The following is a 16,853-nucleotide window of genomic DNA, read 5'->3' as shown; positions in this document are numbered from 1 at the left end:
CTTCAAAAACTTCCATCGCCGCTTCGCATGTCACAGTTTGACAAGCACTGGCATTGACGCTGTCGCTCAGATTGCAGTCGACTGCGGCTGCCTCCACTCCCCCCCTCTTCCTCTGCTCCAGTAGTTGTTTTTGTTGCTGTTGTTGTCTTCATGCAAATTTAATTAAATGGATTTTTTTTCTCTGCCCCTTCCTTTGGCTCTCTTTACTTCTCTTTAATTCATTCCATTTCTGTTTTGTTTGTAAGCCGAGCTAAAGATGGGAATCGAAGGGAGTGCGGGGGAGGGGGGTAGCAGGAGCAGGGGGGGAGGCAGGACCGTGCGGAGTAATTAAGTTGAACAGAGAAGGCGGCTAAATGCAGAACTAGGCTTCGATGGAGTTCCATGGCTCTTCATCTCTGCTTTCAAGCCCTCATCGTACTCTCGATTCCGAGATATATTTAAACACTCTCAATCCCTACCTCCAGTAATCCCAGAATTCTCTCTCTCCCCCTTCCCAGTATTCTTCTTTGAATCGCATTTAAACGGAACTTTTTTCCAATCTTTTCGAAAGTTTTTATTTAATTTCTTTCTTTATAAATTTAATTATGATCTGTTTACCAGCGTATCCGCCCACAGACAGACGTATAGACACCCTGTATATTATGTATGTGCCTGGGTTGGCCAGGTCTGTTGCTCTGTTGGTCCGTTCGGTGCGTCCGTCAATGGTAATTCGATATTGCGCCGGGTTTTAAATATTCTCTTTCTCTGCTGCCTCCATGGATGTGTTTAAGTATGGAAGAGTGTCTCTCTCTCTCTTTTTGTAGCTGCCAAATTAATTACAGAGCGCTGCACCAACGCTCTGAGCAAAGAGACAAAGAGAGAGGGATAGGAAGGGGAATACACAGAGAATCTCGGGGGAAAGGTGGGCGGACGGGCGGCATACAAACAAACAGCGCGCCAACAGAGATTCTTCTTTATTTTTAATACCCTCGGAAGCAGGGTATCCCCATTTAGACGAGATCTTTACAATGGATAAAGGGAGGGATTGAGGATCATATAAGCACTGGATATACCCTTTTCTTATACCAATACTCGCAGCATAACGGCTCTCTGTATCAGAGCCCATGCCCCTTCAAGGGTATCCAAAGCTTCGACTCTCGATATGGCCTTTTCCTTTCTGGTTTTCATCGGTTGTTGCTTTTGCTTTTGTTTTTGTTGTATGCAGAGAGCACCGCGCGTCTGAGCAACCAACCAACGCCCCTCCTGTCGAGTACCGCCCCCCTCCTTACGCCCCAACACCAGCCCAAAAAAGGGCTGCTTTAAACTGGCTCTGCCTTCGACTCCGTCTCCGTCTCCAGCTCTCCAGCTCCCCTCGAACTTTTGTTTCGAAACTGGATTTACCTGGGCGGATGGTTGGCCGAATGGATGGATGGATGGATGGATGGATAAGTTGTCTGTGTGCTGGGGTTTGCCCTGCTCTTTAGCTGTAGGTTTGTAGGTCTATTACGGTGCTCCCGCTCCCGCTCCCGCTCCCGCTCCCGCCTCCGCTCCTCGCTTCCCGCTCCCTTTGCTGTTTTAGTTGTTGCTCGGAGCGGAGCTACCTCCGCTTTTTTTTCTTCTGGCTCGACGTCCTTTGTTCCCACTGAGAGAGACCTTTTGTCTACCGGTTCTAAAGGCCATCGTCGTCGATCGGAGGCGTACAATGCCAGCGAGGAAGGGCTGCAAGGGAGGAGTGGGTCCTGGTCGAAGCAGCTTTCGTTAAGTGTGTCATCGTGGGTTTAAGATGGATTTATCGTACAAATGATAATTCATATATTCACTAGACTTACTAGATACTTCCCTCTGAAGCCCGTCTCCGAAATAAGCTCAACTTTTTTCGGTCTTTGGCTCGTAATTTTCTGTAATTCTTTTGGCAGCGGAGCAGCACCCACGCTCTCTGCTGCTGCTCCTCTCCCCCCCCCCCCCCCCCCCCCCTCCCGCCCTCTATCATCATCATCATCATCATCATCATCATCATCGTAATTTCCAATTACAAATGTCTGACGACGACGGTACCGACGCCATCATAATTTTTGCTTGTGGCTCAAGCTTTAACCGTATCGAAAGCTTAGCTTCAGCTTCGAGCATTTTTTACCTCTGTTTCGTTTCGTTTCGTTTCTCTTTGATTCTCTGTTCCGCTCTGTTCTCGGTTCTCGGTTCTCGCTTCTTTTTCGTATCGTTTCATTCTTTTGCAGAGCGCAACACGAAATTAAATGCGCAGTAAATTACGCAATTTAATGCTTCGTTAAGTTCTCAGTGCCGCTATTTTGTTCTGTTGCTGTCGCACACCAAAACGCTGGCTTTCAGATTCGCCATGGCAGTGAAAGAGAGGGAGACAGCGAATGGAGAAGAAAGTAGCAGAGAAATTCGAGAGACAGCAACAAGTTTTGACAGATCCTGTGAGCCGTGTGCGTGTGTGTGTCGTGTTTCATCCTTATGTGCATATTTACGGGTACTTCTTTGGGGGTAGCTCTGGAACTTGAAAGTTCTGCTGCTGCTGCTGCAGTCCTACCCCAATGCAGTGCCGCATAATGCACTCCACGGGAGGAGGAGGAGGAGGAGTGCCGACGATGAGGCAGCTGCAGAGACTTGCATAACAAATTCTCAATTGTGCAACAGACTCTCCTCTCTCCTGCCTCTCTCTTTCTTTACTCCCCCTTTCATTCGTTATTCCTTTAATGAAAAGTTGTCCGTTTGCTGCTTTGTGCTCTGGCCTGCAGCAATATTGCGGAAATATGTCACCGCTACGCTGCTGATGCTCTGATGCTGTAGCTGCTGTCGTGGAATACCCTGTACGCTGGGAGTGCAAGGGTATACCGGCTATGTGGGGATGTATGGCAGAGGCAAAGGGTCTAGGAGGAAAACAAGTATTCAAAGCCTTCCAAATTCCCTGTAAAAGTGTTCCCTGCTCTTTACCCTATCGGTTCTACATATTTACAAGGTATCCATTGGTCGTCTCTTTCCTTCGTAATTCTGGTTTGTTTTCTGCTGTTCTGAAGTTGAAGTTTGCATCTTCCAACTGCCTTTGGGTTAGCCGAGGTTATGTTCACACACACACATCCATAAATACTCTCTCTCCAACTCACACTCTCCTACAAAAACACATAAAAGCTTGTCACGCATAGTGTAATTTCATGTGACGTAAATGCAAAAATATGTTAAAACTTTGCCGAGATGAAAATGCGGTCGGAAGTGGAGGGAGTGTTAGAGAGGGGTAGTGGCGAGGGGTGTGTGCGAGTGTGTGCATTGGAATGACATCCTGGACAGATTGATGGACAGTGTGTTGTGCGAGGACAGACCCTTGATGTGGTATCGAGAGCCTGAAGAGCCCAAAGGGGTGGCACAGGCAAAAACTTCATCATGAAAATGTCAAGGAACTGTCTAGTTGCGTTGCAGCTTCATGGAAATCGAATTTGTTCGGATTTGGATTTGACAGCATTTTGCGGGGCATTGCAAATGTGTTAAGTGCTCAATAAAGAAGTTTAAATAAATCTTTTAAGCGTAAAATCTATTTAAGCGTAAGATCACAACTTGACGAAAGTGAACAAATCATTGAAATCGATTTCCTGTGTCATTTTAGTAGTACTAACTATAATAATAGTTATGAAATTCACTTAGCTACACTTAACAAAGCTTGACGAAGCCTGAAAAAGAACACTGAGGAAAAAACCCATTAATCAGCTTAAAAAGTGTTTTTTTCTGCATGAAAAAACTTAACGAAGCTCAACGAAACTTAACGAAACTAGCTGATTTTGTCTACCAACATATTAAAGGGGACTGTAACTTTCTCCAAGACTTTTCCACTTAACGAAACTGTTAGAAACTTAATTGAATTGTTAAAACCCAACGAAGGCCATCAAAATATTTTGTGGCACCACAGATCCATAACGGAGTGTAAACAAAAAGCCTAATCTCAACACGACCATAAATCAAAACACCTAACGAAGCTTAACGAAGGCTCTAATAAAATCCATTAGACGCACACGCAAAGAGTCGTCGTCGTCGTTCAACAAACCAGATAATAATCGTAAATTTCGAAGCCAGCTTCCGAATGCTCACCGCAAGACCGACCCGACCACAAAAAAATAGACCACAAAATAGCAGAGCAGTAGACAGAACAGATGCCATAAAAAAAAGATGAATCCATCTAGAAATCCATAGAAACTGGTGCCTCCAAGCCACCCAACCATTATGCAAATTGGCCACGAAACGACGCAAACTACATGTTAAAACTTATCGCTGACATCGGGCCACACAGCATTTAGCCAAATAATAAACTGGAGTGCCCTTAGGGGAACAGTCCCCGCCAGAGGGGAAGACGAAGCGTGGGAGCGCATTAACAGAGGTGGGAACCCGAATCCGAATCCGTCTCCATCCCCAAACAATACTCTTAATACACGGCAGCGGCGGCAGGCTCTGCTTTGCCTCTCGAATGAACAACAACAAACGAAAAACAATGTGAAATCGCACACACCACAAGTTGCATGTTGCAAATTTGTCACCCGCCTGCCTGCCTGCCTGCGGCCTGCCTGCCCCACTGCCACTTACAATTACTCGCGTACAGTTATCATAATGATGGGGAAAAATACATGTACTCGTAAAACGAAAGATGAAAATTGAACGGCAGTGAACGGTGAATTATACTGCAAATTGTATGGGCCGGTATGGACTGGTATGGGCCGGTAAGGGGCGGTACGGGCTGGGGTACAGCAGTAAAACCAAGTGGAAAATTAAGCATCAAATAAAAAGCTGATTGCCATGGCAATTGTTGTGAAAAGCCCAAGAGAAACGACACGAACTGCAGGTGGAAACGGGGGGGAAAACTCACTGAAGTTGGCAAGTAATTCGGGACAATATCACCCGAAGGAACAAGGAACAAGTCTAAGGAAAAGATAAGTCTAAGAAAGAAACCCCTCCAATCACAAAATATAGAATTCCAGATCTTTCCAGGAAAATTGCATGCCTCTCCCCTCCCCTCCATCTCCTTCTCCACTCAACCAAAACCTGCGCAAACATTTCGCTAATTACAAACACGCTTCTCAGATTATTTTCCTTTTGCTTTCTGACCAGAAAACACACCCAACGGACTCTACTCTCGATTATATATACCGAATCGGCTGGCCCTCGCTATATAGTACGGGGGAACTGTTGAGCGCTCTCCTCCGCTACCCCAGAGGGGGCTTATCGCACAGGCCAACCACAAAAGTCGAAGTCAGGCAAAGGTCTCTGCTATTTATAAACGAAATGTTCCGTTTCTCTCTCGTTAATTTGTTTGGTTGGAAAAAGCGCATGAAAACAAGAACAAATACGCGAGAAAAATGCCATTTCGAGTGGTTTGCCATTTTTATGTGCGGAGCAACAGCAAATATTTGACTAACGGACTTTACAACTTTTAAATGTCATATAAAAACAAATACTATATATTCCGTTTCTCTGTCTCTTGCAGTGTGGGGGAGGGCAATGAACTCCCGGCCGGTGGTTCTATGACTAAGACCCGATTGTGGAGACCGAACCGAAAACTGCCTCATTGGCAAATATTTGCATATTTGCATTTGAGTCGCATGCCGCCTACAAAAACATAATATATGAACCATAAAGAAAGGCTAGAACCAGAGGCCGAAGGAAGAGATACACTTATGGGCTTGTTTCGAGCAGGCCAAGCGACCGAGGGGAGCTGCTGGATGACGCGCAACAGGAAAACTATAGATAAAAGAGGCAGGATTCTATTGGGAATGTCTCTTCTCTCTGCCATTGTACCCTCTCTTCTGTTAGGGTAGCATCAAACCGAAACAAACTGAAATATCTTTCAGCAAATATGCAATAAGGAAATGCATCGTCGTTTTTCGGGTTAACCCCAATCGCATTCGCATTCGCAATCGCAATCCAATTCCCATTCCCTGGCCAAGTCACGCACCAAACAAACGAACAAACGACCGAATCTTGGCCAAATGTTTATGTGGTTCGGTCTCCTCCTCCTTTGCGCTCCTTTGGCTTATAACTTTGTGCCAAATACGACTGCGAGTACAGCATTCGCTTTCATATTGCAACCGTTTTAACCGTTTCTGTATCAAATGCACACAGATATTCCCTTGACCAAGTCGTTGGGGCAATTAAATGGCTCGTAAAATGGATATCTGTTGTGCGGTTTACCGGGAAAAAGAGTCATCCACAGACGCTGGTTATATGTATCTTTTTTAGCTAGAACCCGAAATGCATTGCAGGGAAATTGCCCATAAAAATCAAGGGGAGAAGAGAGCGAGAGAGCGAGGTGTGCGAGAAAATAGCCCAATAAAAGTGGATGAAAATAAAACCGAAGAGGCGGCGGCCAGCGAAAGTGTTTTTAGAATGGAAAATTCTTCCAATAAAAGTAGCCACAAATTGCGATACAAATAGGGTTTACGATGTCGTAAGGTTTCTCCAAGAAATATTGAATCATTTTAGGGTCTGTCCAGGCTTGAGTGGAAGTGCTGAAAACCTGCCGCTCGATATCCTCCTCCCACGCAGACACCATCGATCTCTCCTTTCAGCACAAAGTGCCGTCGCCCACTCGCATAATCCACAAAACAACATTTACATCGTCCATTACAGCTGAATAAAAGCAAAGAATTAATCTGTTGTGTAAATATGCTGCACGTACTTCGCCCACACACACAAAAGGGAGCCCCTCACCGCCCCACCAAGCCCCGCCCACCCCATAATGAAAGACGAGACCGAAAGCCCAAACATTACTTTGGGGACAAACCTCCTCCCAAAAAAAATAAAACAGCAAAATCAAAATCAAACCCAAAGAAGCAGCAAACCGGAGACGGAAAAGAGGAAAAAAGAGAGAGAGAATGTCTTCTATGACCGCAATTAATTTTCATTACAAGGCAATAAGCAAAATTAAACACGAATCAAGCAGACAATCGACCACAAAGCAGGGACTTACACGTAGAACCTTCTCTCGAGAGGGGATATTGTCTTTTTGGGGGTCAGACAGCGCGTTGACACAAGCAATTTATGCGAATTTTTGATTTATTTGGGGACTGCATTTCATGCAGGGAGAAAGGAGTGATGGCCGGCTCCCTTTTAACATCACAAATCCCACAATAAATCTTTAAAATTCTCATAAATTTTCTTGAGATATTTATCTTTCATTTGGGTTTAAAGATACTTGAGAGTTGTCGAGAGGATTGGGTAAAGTAGGTCCTTTTTGTGGGCTTTTTAATTCATTAATGAGATGGTAACTCTTATGTATTTGTATGGGTTTCCATGGTTTCCAATCCCTGTAGATCTTTCCCTGCAGATCTTCATACTTCCAATACTGGAAACTCTTATGGATTTGGAGTTATCTCTTGGGGAACAGTTTTCTATGGGTTTCCAATCCACTGTAGACCTTTCCCTGAAGATCTTCATACTCACTCCCAGAAGTAGCCCTCGAAAACCATTAAATTTTGCTTACCTGCAAAGAGAAAAAGTACGAAATTTCATTAGTTCAAAGTTTAAACACTAACAGACTCCCATAAATCCCAAGCTAATCATTCACAAAACATACTATAATTAACTAATTTTGACAGCAGATGACTCAGAGGCCCCTTGGCTCAAGGAAGAGTCTTTCTGTCTGTCTGGCTGTCTCCCTGTCGTGGGCTGTGAAGTGCGAGGCAGTGGCAGTAGCAAATGATTTATCTTTTGGCCATCAACGAATTTGCTGCTGGCTGGGGCCCATTCGATGGCCACCACGTGATGATGAACAAATAAATACCCAACTTTCAAGCCGAAAAATAAATACACGTACTTCTCTCCCACTCGTGATGAGTCCCTATGTCTTTTTATACCCGATACTCAAAATGAGTATTGGGGTATATTAGATTTGTGGTAAAAGTGGATGTGTGTAACGTCCAGAAGGAATCGTTTCCGACCCCATAAAGTATATATATTCTTGATCAGCATCAATAGCCGGAGTCGATTGAGCCCTGTTTGTCTGTCCGTCCGTCCGTCTGTCCGTCTGTCCGTCCCCTTCAGCGCCTAGATCTCAAAGACTATAAGAGCTAGAGCAACGATGTTTTGGATCTAGACTTCTGTGATATGTCCCTGCTACAAAAATATCTCAAAATTTCGCCCCACCCCCTTCCGCCCCCACAAAGGACGAAAATCTGTTGCATCCACAATATTGCACATTCGAGAAAACTAAAAACGCAGAATCATAAATAATGACCATATCTATCAGGTTGCTGAATCTGGATCAGATCGGATCATTTTTATAGCCAAAGGAAACAAATCAATTTGCAGTGGCTACGCAGCGCCCGACGTCACGCTCAGACTGATTTTCTGTCTCTCTCGCACGCACAATTATAATAACAACACAAGTATAATAACAAATAACCCCCACTCCCCCCAAGAATAACAGTTATAATAACAATTATTCAATAAAAATCAAGAATAACAGTTATAATAACAATTATTCAAAAAAATCAAAAATAACGATTATAATAACAATTATTCAATAAAAAATCAAGAATAACAGTTATAATAACAATTATTCAATAAAAATCAAGAATAACAATTATAATAACAATTATTCAATAAAAATCAAGAATAACAGTTATAATAACAATTATTCAATAAAAATCAAGAATAACAATTATAATAACGATTATTCAATAAAAATCAAGAATAACAATTATAATAACGATTATTCAATAAAAATCAAGAATAACAATTATAATAACGATTATAATAACGATTATTCCATAAAAATCAAGAATAACAATTATAATAACAATTATTCAAAAAAATCAAGAATAACAGTTATAATAACAATTATTCAAAAAAATCAAGAATAACAGTTATAATAACAATTATTCAATAAAAATCAAGAATAACAATTATAATAACGATTATTCAATAAAAATCAAGAATAACAATTATAATAACGATTATAATAACGATTATTCCATAAAAATAAAGAATAACAATTATAATAACAATTATTCAAAAAAATCAAGAATAACAGTTATAACAACAATTATTCAAAAAAATCAAGAATAACAGTTATAATAACAATTATTCAATAAAAATCAAGAATAACAATTATAATAACGATTATTCAATAAAAATCAAGAATAACAATTATAATAACGATTATTCAATAAAAATCAAGAATAACAATTATAATAACGATTATTCAATAAAAATCAAGAATAACAATTATAATAACGATTATTCAATAAAAATCAAGAATAACAATTATAATAACGATTATAATAACGATTATTCCATAAAAATCAAGAATAACAATTATAATAACAATTATTCAAAAAAATCAAAAATAACAATTATAATAACAATTATTCAAAAAAATCAAGAATAACAGTTATAATAACAATTATTCAATAAAAATCAAGAATAACAATTATAATAACGATTATTCAATAAAAATCAAGAATAACAATTATAATAACGATTATTCAATAAAAATCAAGAATAACAATTATAATAACGATTATTCAATAAAAATCAAGAATAACAATTATAATAACAATTATTCAATAAAAATCAAGAATAACAATTATAATAACGATTATTCAATAAAAATCAAGAATAACAATTATAATAACGATTATTCCATAAAAATCAAGAATAACAATTATAATAACAATTATTCAAAAAAAATCAAAAATAACAATTATAATAACAATTATTCAAAAAAATCAAGAATAACAGTTATAATAACAATTATTCAATAAAAATCAAGAATAACAATTATAATAACGATTATTCAATAAAAATCAAGAATAACAATTATAATAACGATTATTCAATAAAAATCAAGAATAACAATTATAATAACGATTATTCAATAAAAATCAAGAATAACAATTATAATAACAATTATTCAATAAAAATCAAGAATAACAGTTATAATAACAATTATTCAATAAAAATCAAGAATAACAATTATAATAACGATTATTCAATAAAAATCAAGAATAACAATTATAATAACGATTATTCAATAAAAATCAAGAATAACAATTATAATAACGATTATTCCATAAAAATCAAGAATAACAATTATAATAACAATTATTCAAAAAAAATCAAAAATAACAATTATAATAACAATTATTCAAAAAAATCAAGAATAACAGTTATAATAACAATTATTCAATAAAAATCAAGAATAACAATTATAATAACGATTATTCAATAAAAATCAAGAATAACAATTATAATAACGATTATTCAATAAAAATCAAGAATAACAGTTATAATAACAATTATTCAATAAAAATCAAGAATAACAGTTATAATAACAATTATTCAATAAAAATCAAGAATAACAATTATAAGAACAATTATTCAAAAAAATCAAAAATAACAGTTATAATAACAATTATTCAATAAAAATCAAGAATAACAATTATAATAACGATTATTCCATAAAAATCAAGAATAACAATTATAATAACAATTATTCAAAAAAATCAAGAATAACAGTTATAATAACAATTATTCAATAAAAATCAAGAATAACAGTTATAATAACAATTATTCAATAAAAATCAAGAATAACAATTATAATAACAATTATTCAAAAAAATCAAAAATAACAGTTATAATAACAATTATTCAATAAAAATCAAGAATAACAATTATAATAACAATTATTCAAAAAAATCAAAAATAACGATTATAATAACAATTATTCAATAAAAATCAAGAATAACAGTTATAATAACAATTATTCAATAAAAATCAAGAATAACAATTATAATAACGATTATTCAATAAAAAAGAATAACAATTATAATAACAATTATTCAATAAAAATCAAGAATAACAGTTATAATAACAATTATTCAATAAAAATCAAGAATAACAATTATAATAACAATTATTCAAAAAAATCAAGAATAACAATTATAATAACAATTATTCAAAAAAATCAAGAATAACAGTTATAATAACAATTATTCAATAAAAATCAAGAATAACAGTTATAATAACAATTATTCAATAAAAATCAAGAATAATAATTATTCAATAAAAATCAATATACTTAAAATGAGTGTAGGCGTACATACATATACATACACATACATATATTAGATTTGGGGTAAAATGGAGGTGTGTAACGTCCAGAGGGATAAAGTATATATATTCTTGATCAGCATCAATAGCCGAGTCGATTGAACCCCGTCTGTCTGTCCGTCCCTATAAGCGCCTAGGGCTCAAAGATTATAAGAGCTAGAGCAACGACATTTTGTATCCAGACTTCTGTAATATGTCACTATTACACATACATTTCAAAATTTTGCCCCACAGGAGGCGGAAGGGACCTCCACAAAGGACGAAAATATGTGGCATCCACAATATTGAAGATTCCAGAAAACTAAAAACGCGCAATCATAGAGAATGACCAGATTGCTATCAGATTGCTGAATCTGGTTCTGATTGGATCATTTTTATAGCCAAAAGGAACAAATCAATTTGCAGTGGCTACGCAGCGCCCGACGACATGTTCATACTGATTTTCTGTCTCTCTCGCACGAACTCTTTGTCGTGCCGTTTAATATTAGCGGCGTCTGCCGGAGAAGAGCCATACTGACTAAGTATCGGGTATAAATGTAGAGTTGCGGTGTCCGCAGCAACTCACAACGTTCCCCCTCGTTTTTTTTGCTTTTTGCGTGTGTGTCAACTTGATGAAAATAGATTTCATCGTGTGATGTGCTCTGCTCGGGGCTCTCTCTCCCACTCTTTGGGATTTTTCAGGGCTAAGCAAGCTACTAAATCGAGCGTGAATGTTTGACAAACATTTCGATAGGGAAAATAGGCAGAACTTCCTAAAAATCCAACTTTTGCAGAGATTCCTCTACGCTGCTCCTAAGATATAAGACTTTTGTGGTGTGTAGTCTTTACTTATTCCCAAAATCCCCCATGAGACATGTGTTCTGTCTCTTGAACAACAAATCCCTTGCCATATAAGGCCTCTTTTCAGGTCCAATTCCATGTGATGAGGTCTGCCACAGATGTTTTCTTGTCGATAGCCAATTTCCACAAATTAATCCCCCAATAAATTGGCCAGCCAATGGAACGTTCTTTAACGGTAGACACAGCGAACTGGTTCGCTTCGGCTTTGCTCTGCCTGAATCTGAAATCTGAAAAGCTGTCGCGTCATGCAATCAAATTGAAAGATTGAAAGCGCCCGCGAGTGACAGGTCTCTCGAGGCGCAGAGAGAAAAGCGGAAGAAAGGTGTCAATGCCAATGAACCGCAGCAGAATGGAGATATCTCTCTTTCTCTCGAGTTGAACGGCAGCGGAACTCCAGCCAGGGGCACGTGTTGAATGGGGAGCAGTTCTAATCAATTGATTAGATACGAGCAAAGGCCTCCAACAAAGAACACGGCACAAAATCCACGGGAGTTCAAATCAATTAGAATAAAAGTCATAAAAGGATTTTCGGTTAATGTCCTGCTAACGAACGTTCGAGGTTCACTGAACTTTTGCCCAGTGAAAAAAGGCTAATGAAAAGGAAAAGAAAATAGCAGCGGCAGCGGCAAATAATACGGCGTTTCCGTCACAAGCCACGTATACGCGTAAATGTCCAAAACATGCCCACATTTTATTCGAAATGCGTAGAGGCGTAGACCAGGGGAGAGGGGAGAGGGGAGCCCTGGAGGAGCAGGGCTCCAGCTCCTACGCTAAGGCTGGGTTATAAAAATAGTTCAAGTTGGGGGCTGACGTCATGCCGGAGAGCTCCACGAGGAAGTGCCTTCGGGGAGCCATTGACTTGTTCTTTCGGACTGGTTTTCAGTTGGCCAACTCTCTTTGGGTGCCCGATTCGCTTTAATTATCATCGTGTGGTGCGTGTCGTGTCGTGTCGCTTTTCGACAAAGTACTCCGCGAACGGATGGAAAAATCGATGGCTTATTGGGTTCCTTATTGGGCTCCCCTTTTGTTAAATAAGAATCGGCGATGATTATGTTTGCCGTTAATCGATGATAACTCTCCTAATTTGATTATTAATCGTTAACATGTGGAATACATTTGATAGATCTTTCCCTGCCCAAGCCATAGCATAACATAATCCTTCAGCATAGCCCTGCCCCCCTTCTCAGAGTCTGTGGAAAGCACTTGCCGGCTACCATAAATCAAGGCTCCGTGTCACCATCCATCTCTTGGCTCTGCGATGTGGCCATGTGTCCCATTTGCTTTGATTTCTATTTGGCTACGTGGTGATTTAATAAATTGTTAATTTATCACTGACATGTGAGCAACGTTTCATCACCCAACACTCCTCCTTTTTGCTCCACAACACAACACTCAACTCCGCTTTTCCTTTCCCTCCCCCTCCCCCCACACTTTTTTGCAGGTTTTTTCCAGCTCTTCGCTGGCGTTAAATTTGACATTTTGTTTGCTTTTGATTGCGTTTGTGTCGCTCTGGTAATTGTGTAATTATGATTGCGCGTGTCCAGGCCCTCACAGACAGGAGTGTCCTGTCATGTGATGGACAATCGAGTAGTGGGCTGAAAGCGATTAAGCGATTAAGATTCAATGGGAGGAAAGACAAGCGAGATAACTGAACGAAAGATTCCCATAAGTGAAAGGATAGATTCGTTTCGGCTGGCATTAATAAGAGACCATTCGGGCGTGGAAAACCCCCTCGTGGGACATCTTCATTTGCTAGTCACAGATTTTTCTGTCTACTGAAGATTTCTAGTTCAATGCCTGGTCTCCCCTTTAAATTAGAAGAGCATCTCTTTGGAAACACTAATCCCAGAGCTTAGTTTATTGCCTGCTTTTAGGCGTTGTGACTGGCTTGTGGTCTGTTGGGGAGAGAAATTCGCAGAGATTTCTTAGGCAGGAACCGTAGAGTATGTTTAAGTGCTTTCTATAGAGAATGTTCTGTTTTTTCTCTGTTTTGTAAGAAAAAAACCAATAATAAGCAGTGCGGTGTCCAATATTCTTTTAAAAAAGTGGCACAAATATTTATAAATTATTTGAAATGAGGAAACGCAGACATGGCCTTTTATGAAAGGTATCATAGGGGTATGTAGGGTATTTGCGCCTAAAAACAGGCTCTTAGAAAATGTTAGGTCTCTCTCTCTCCTTCTCTCCCCCTCGCTGTCCCTCGATATCTTCCTTTTTCGATTGTTTTTGTTTTTGGTTTGGCAATTGCTTATTGTTTTTGTTTTCTTTTTTGCTGTTGTTGTTGCTTTCTTTATGGTTTTGTTGTTTTAATATTAACCCACTTCAAAAAAGTCTCGCACACGCATTTTATTTGCATACATTTGCTCCTCGCACTCTCTCTCTCTCTCTGCATCTCCTACTCTCTTCTCCCACACAAACACCCAAACTCTGGCATCACTATCTCTCTCTCTCTCTTTCACACTCTCCTTGCGGTAGTGCGTTAAAAGCTTTTGTTCGGTTTCAGCTGTTGCTGTTGTTGCTGCTGCTGCTGCTGTTGTTGTTGTTGTGCCATTTGTTCTTATTTATTTTGTTGTATTACTTTTGTTTTTCTGTGCTCTTTTTCTCCGTTTCGTTTCTGCTGCGGCTGCGGCTGCGGCTGCGTCTCCCCCTGCTCCTTCTTCTGGCTCTTGCCTTCAGCTCTGCGTCTTACGTATGCAGGCGCTGGCGTCGCTGCCGCTGCCATTGCTGCCACGCTGCCGCTGCCGCTGCCGCTGCTGCTGCTGTTTTGTATCTTGATTTTGGTTTCAACGGTGAATGAACTCAGGACCTGCGGACATTCAACTGCGTCCCAAAAAGCGTTTCGATTTTGTTGCTGTTTCTTAATGCTGCGTAACACATTTTTTTTTTGTGTTTGCTCTTTTCTTGACACCATTTTGATACCCTGTAATCGTACATGCACTAACAAGAAACCTGAAGATCAGAGGCTCTAAAGATTGTTTAAAAATATTTATGATGTATCCGAATTCTACAGATATTTCCCTGATATTCAGTCCATCTTGAAACATAAATTCGAAATTACAATCCAAACAGCAAAAACGAAATTGAATTTCTTTTTGTCCTTTTATCAGCCGACAGCTGATTCGATTTTCGATTCCCCCCCCCACTTTCAATCGTTAAAATCCCTTTAAAGGGTAGCCCCAAAGTCGTCATGGCCCCGCACCCCTAGCACCCCTCATAACTGTTCTTTTTATTGGCTGAAAATTGCGAATTTTGGTAGCTTTTAGCCAGCTTTTGGACTTGCGACAGCCGCAGCGGCTGTCAAACAATAATTTGATATTTTTTGTGCATTTGTTTTTGTTTGTGCCTCAAATTAAATGAAAATTTGTGGTCGACTTTCGGGCGTATTGGCGGGTTGTGGGCGGGGCTCGGGGAAAAACTTGATGGAAAGTTAATTGACTATGGAAATTTCTGTGATGGATGGGGATATTTCACGCCACACAAAAGGATTCTATGCAAACAAAAAAGTTTCCTTGAATGGAAAAAAATTAAGAAAACAGGATCAAGAGGCGGGCAGTTCTTGAGTGCCTTGAGTGCCTGCCTGGATATATTTCCATTCCATTTAAAAACCTAATCAGAGATCCCAAGTAAATAGATTTCCACATTTAATCTCCAAAGATAATTTCCCATTGATCCCCGAAATAAATTCGATTTCGAACTCAATTGAATTTAAATCTTTCCATACACAGAATCCCATGTATGGGCTCCAAGGACCTTTCCTGGAAAAAACTCGAGCCTTCATTCCTTTTGACCAACTAAAAAAAAGGCCACCAACGCTTGGAAATTTCGAGCAGCTGCCTTCTGCTGGGCTCAGTGTCACCCGCACGGGGGAGGGGCGGCGGTGGGGGGTGGGGATACAAATTCAAGTTCAACGAATTCCACGTTTGGGTAAATAACCTCACAGTCGGGCGAAGTCGTCGTCGACGTCGTCTGGTGTCGGGCGACAACACCCCAAAAAGCAGAGCCAGAGCCAAAGCCAGAGCCAAGTCCCCGGCACATGACATCCTCGACGAATCCGAAGCGCAAAAATTCACGCCCAAAAATCTGCCCAACCAAAAAGGAAAAGCGAAACGTGTGCGAGAGAAAACGTCAAGAGCGAGAGAGAGGCGACAGGCAGCAGGCAGCCCCAAATAACCTTGAACTTGACGACGCGGCTGTGAAAGGCTCCACCGAAAACATAACACAAGAGGAACAGCCAGCAGCAGCACCGCCAGAGCAAAAACGAAGGAAAGCCACCGCACCAGGGGAAAAAAAAGAAAGGAAAATGTACACAAGACTTGGGCTTGGGCTTGGGCCTGGGCCTGCAACAAAGTGATTTTTCTCCTTATGCTAATTTCTTGTCTGGGCAGGAGAAGGGCCTAAAGGGTCGCCCCACAGCAGCGGTTTTTGCAGGGAAATTGCACACGTACTCGAAACGTTTAGTTTATTTGATAATGGAATACTACATTGCATCCCAAACGAGGGTGCGAGCAACAGCTGAGCGAGGAATTTATGGGCAAAACACAACTGTACCTTCAACAAGAAGAAAATGGTTTTGGAAGAGTTTATGACTTGGTTATGGGCCTAGAGGATGTGGTGGGCGTACTAGAAAGGTGACACAGAAATACTAGATTACATCTGGGATAGCCTAAGAAGCATAAATAGCATTTAAAGTCATGTTTTGTGGGCAACTGTACTTGCCAACATTAAAGAAGCCACAAAATGAATGGGGAGTGGAATATTTCCGACGCAGAAACATAAATCCCACTCAAAAACAGCACGAAAATGATTAGGAAATATTAAAAACGTTAAATATCATCACTGTGTAGATATTAGAGCATAACTAACATTTTCAGCACAACTGTACTTCAAAAATGAGTGATGATTGGCTGCAGAAGTACATTTAT

General features: G+C 39.7%; 1 protein-coding gene across 6 annotated transcripts in view; it reads right to left on the bottom strand.

Annotated features, from left to right (window-relative positions):
* tai (basic helix-loop-helix family member taiman) overlaps positions 1 to 16,853 on the bottom strand; it is a 93,154-nt gene that overhangs the window by 25,253 nt on the left and 51,048 nt on the right. The window lies entirely within an intron of this gene.

This window comes from Drosophila pseudoobscura, chromosome 4 (assembly GCF_009870125.1).
Source record: "Drosophila pseudoobscura strain MV-25-SWS-2005 chromosome 4, UCI_Dpse_MV25, whole genome shotgun sequence".
NCBI classification, from domain to species: Eukaryota; Metazoa; Arthropoda; class Insecta; order Diptera; family Drosophilidae; genus Drosophila; species Drosophila pseudoobscura.
The sequence above is the reverse complement of the archived record's forward strand: the minus strand, read 5'-3'. Positions and strand labels throughout refer to the sequence as shown.